Raw genomic sequence first — 4674 nt, 5'->3', positions numbered from 1 at the left:
GATTGAAGATTATTCGTAACATGAATAGGATTATGTTTATAATAAATATCAAACAATACTTGCAAATCTAACGAATTTCTTTTAATCTTATTTACACGGCAGTGTATATGTGTTGTTCGCTACTGCCATACCTGTAAAAACAAAAGTTTTCCATCTCTGCATATTTCAATTAAAATCATTGCACACGCCAATCATTTAGCAACCGTACTCTCGGTCAAACTGCGCCCGTGAGTCATTCCTCCAAGACATATCATAGCACGCATAAGATCTTGCTCCATTGGCATGTCGGTCTATACACCACATCAAAATGTTTTTGAACAACGAATAGTAAAATAACTTTCATTTACAAATTGCTGAAAAGCTGTAAAACCAATAGTGGACCGTAATAATATCATGTATTGATAACGGAGAAGAGCTGATTTAGTATAGTTACGATGGCTAGTTGCGTAAAAGAATGGTATAATATGTTTAATACATTGTAAATGGAATTTGAAATGTCTGATCTGAAATTCTCGTATAAAAAATACCATCAAAATATTGTAGAAAAAGTAAGTCTGTTGAACCATTTTCTTTCAATTATTTGCCTTTTTTGAATTTTAATAATATTCCGTTACAAATTGGATGTTCGTTAAATTCTGTTTCGGTAATTTCATTATTCTTGCTCAAGTTCTCCAGATATAGCAATTAATCATCAGTGGAACAACATTTATTAAGTATTTCTTATTTTAATGCAACAATATATAAAAGATGACCCTTAATATATTGTGAAAAAGCATGCCCAGAAAGCGCTTTTTCAGCTGAAAACCCACTATAAAAGAAACAAAAAGTTTCATTCTGTTCGGGTTGAGGAGTGAAACGACAAATCGGTAAAAGGTGAATTAAGATTTATTACAGAAAAACACAAGTCAAACACAATCAATAACACAAAGATAAAATTAGCGCTAGGTACAGAGGTGGTTCACAGGTTTCTTATAAGGTGAGGAAAACCGCAAGTAGCTGCGAACAACTATCGCACGAAGAAAAACGGCGCTAACTTGCCTAGGCGAAAGGTCGAACGGTTCTGCCCGAATCCGCTGAGCGAGTCAAAAAAGAGGCATGTGATTTTCCCTCTCCCGCTTTCCCGTTAATTTTTTCTTCTCTCGTGGCTCAAGGGCCGTGGGGCATTGCTTATTTTCGCTTTGCCGCCAATGTTGGTGTTTTTCAGCCTGCTGTCCTGCTCGCGTCACGTTTCACGATTGGTTTTCGAGGGGGGCCCACGGCCCCCGCTCTCAACCTTTTCAACCTTCGAGTCTTTATCTCGATGTGAGATTCGGAAATACACGTTTCCGATCTGCTGGTTTGATTCGCAAGCTAACATCAATTCTGGCGATGCGCATGCTTATTCGAGCTTGACGGACAGCGGCTTTCGCACACGGGTGCAGTTTTCCTAACTGAACAATTTAAAATTTGAGGATCTCAACGTCTCGTTTGATTCTTTATTATAATTGAAATTGACTCGTGTCAGCGCGCATCACGCAGAATCGCTCATGACCCGTCCAACTCGCCACTCGCCCTCTTACAAATTTGAAATTCTACGGTGCTTATATTTAATCTTAACACTAGTACATTTAGCGTCGCTGGCTTACAATATTTCTTATGATTCTTAACATATTATTAGTAAAAGAAACTAGTCGGAAAAGGTCTTTGCGCGTCGAGAAGGCCCGCGGAAACCTGAGCGAAAACATGTGCGCGATCAGCGGCCATCGTCGGGTCGGGTTTTCTTGCAGGCACTGCTTTTAAGTGTGGCCGTAAATCATTCTTAGGCGCACTCTGCCTGTTTTTAAAATGTTTCCCGCACGTTTGGATATCGGGTGGTTAGCGGTTCGAGATGCAGTTGCGCCTTGGTCTAAGAAAGAAATATATCGCGAACGGACATTCTGTAGCTAGCGCGTGATTTTGATTCTGACTATTTCCTCACTTAGCATACGAACGCGTAAATACTTAGTCATCCGAACGCGTAAATGCTTAGTCATCCGGAACACATTCAGTCCAGAATCTTCTATAAAATAACCAAAAGAACTTAATAAGATATAAGAGTGTGGAATCCGCCTAATCTAGAAATAACATTACAAATTTCATAAATGTCATTAGCGGGATCCATAGAGGCGACAATTCTACGAGCTTTTAAATATAATGGTTGATCAAACGTTATAAAAGCATAATTTTAATCGTTTGAGCGAACTTTCATCATTGATTCTTTTAGAACAGATAATCTAGTATTTTAGTTGCTGGCAGGAGCATTTACAAATCGTAATGGTACAATTTTTGATAAATGAAATTCATGAACTTCAGAATATGCTTCATGGAATCCTAGCCAACCTTTTGTATTCAGAGTAGACTTAATTTTTAGACATAACGTTTTACAGATTCTTTGTTATTGTTCGACTAACTATATTTTTACTAGTGTACGAAAAAAGGTCTAGCATTTTTGGGGATAAAAAATGGCTTGATATTATTAAATTTAGTTTTCATGTATTCTAATATAAGCTTTAGCAATTTTTCTTCGTCTTTCAATTCTATTCGTTCATCTAATTTTTCATGCAAACTGTTTCTTTGGCACAATGTCTGTGCTTTTCGTATGAAAATTAATTCAGTACGAAAAGTGATTTGATAGGAAAATTTGATGAATTTAAAGACAGAATGATCAAGTTTTATTTCATGAATTGACGGAGGATACAACTGAGAGCGTACAAGCTCGTCGAAAGCTCTCAGCTAACTGACTGCCGACTCCTGCCATAGTCGTCACTCTTAATCTTAAAAATAATTAAAAAAAAAAGAAAAGCGGAAAAATGAGGCGAGTGTCGAATCAAAACATAAGCGATAGTCACGATAACCTGGTCGTGGCTCAGTTATGTCGCTTATGCACCGTCGGGGTAATACATGTTAACCATGAGGAAACCACGAGAAACGCGTAAACTAGTAGAGTGGACTGTAGGTTACAAAGAGAGAAATCGACACCATCTCAACGACTTAGCGAGGCGCCGCCTTTCGTAGAATTACTTAAATTGAATACAATGAGTGAATCATAAATGAATGTCGGTAAATAATATAAATGAAATATAATTATATGCAAATAACGTGAGTTCAAGTAAATTAAATTTAGAGTCTATGAAATTGTCCGATATAATAACATTAAAACCACTCGATATCGTACACAAACAATTTATAGTGTCAAATGATACCAAATGTACAGATTTTTTGTTCCACTTTCCTGTATAAGAAGCTTTTGCTATGTTATAAAACAATTTGATGCAGTCAAACGATCCAGTTGATTTTATACTTTTACGCAGTGCTGCATAAAACTGATTAACCTTTTTCGTAGCCTCTGCAATACTATTCAGAAGTATATATACCGCGTAACAGCTATTACGTAATTTTAAATTCAAAAAATAATTTACTTTTTGAAACTTGAAATCTATTCATTTTTTATTCGAATCGATAAAATATGTATTTGTAGCTTGGATTATCGATGTCATCTTCAGCCATCAGATTTTCAGCTCCACGATATTCCATGACATTACTTTCCATCTAATGTATTCTATCTAATGCATTGTTCTTTGATTGTTTTTTGTTTCTTACTGTTAGGCTTTTTTATGCTAAACTAACAAAAAATTATTAATAATTACTACATTAATCGATTTAAAAACAATGAATATTTAATAAATATTTGATTAATCTAACTTATTGGAGGTTGTGGAATATTTTCCAATTCATATTGAATATCAGCTTTGTTTGAAACAACCAATATGCTATATGCAGAGTCATTGTTCAGATTACTTTGAAACTTTCTTCTTCAGTCAAACTTGGAATAATTGCTTCCCTGAAGGGTTTTTTAGCTTTCTCATGCCTTGTTCATAGTTCATAATAAAACAAATAAATATAAATGAAACATTGTGAAAATTATTCAATATCGTGATTTTTTTCAATTTCACCGTAGTTATTTGTAAAATTTATTAATTATTTGTAAGCAAATCATATTATCTTACTTCTTTTATAATCTCGACCACAAAACCAGACCATTCATCCTTAGGCTCCTTCTTTTCTTCGGTCCAGGGAGCAATCAATCTATACTCCTTTTCACTTGGATATTTACAAAATATTAAACTCTTTGACTTGTCAATCCACGATTGCGGAACTAATTCTACTGCCTTTTGCCCGTTCAGTAAGCTGTATTCTTGAAATTGCACGACGATGAACTTTTTCTTTGAAAGGCATCTTGCAAAGGCGATCAATATTTTTCACACATCAAATGCAATAACTGGAATAAATTGGTTAAGATGATTGAAAAAAAATAAAATGAAAAACAAATAAACCACTGAAAAAAAAAAACGTCGGCTCATCTTTTTCTCGAGCATTCAATATTCGATTCAACATTTGATGATTTGATAACATCGATGTCCTTAATTAAATCAATAAGCGAATAGGGTACTTTATAAGTAGACTAATAAATATACAAATTTCTATTTAGTCTTTCAAATGTTTTTCAATTATTAATGTAATAATTTACTTATTTAAGTAGATCCAATTTTCAGCTGAAACATTTGTAAAGGAGTTTGTCACAATTGAACACTTATTACATTTTTAGAAGCACGAATGACTTGAACAAAATTAACAAAATCTGAACTGCAAAGATAA

Source organism: Phymastichus coffea, unplaced genomic scaffold (genome assembly GCF_024137745.1).
Source record: "Phymastichus coffea isolate CEN01 unplaced genomic scaffold, Cenicafe_Pcof_1.1 PCOF00179, whole genome shotgun sequence".
Taxonomy (NCBI): Eukaryota; Metazoa; Arthropoda; class Insecta; order Hymenoptera; family Eulophidae; genus Phymastichus; species Phymastichus coffea.
This window is presented reverse-complemented; position numbering follows the sequence as displayed.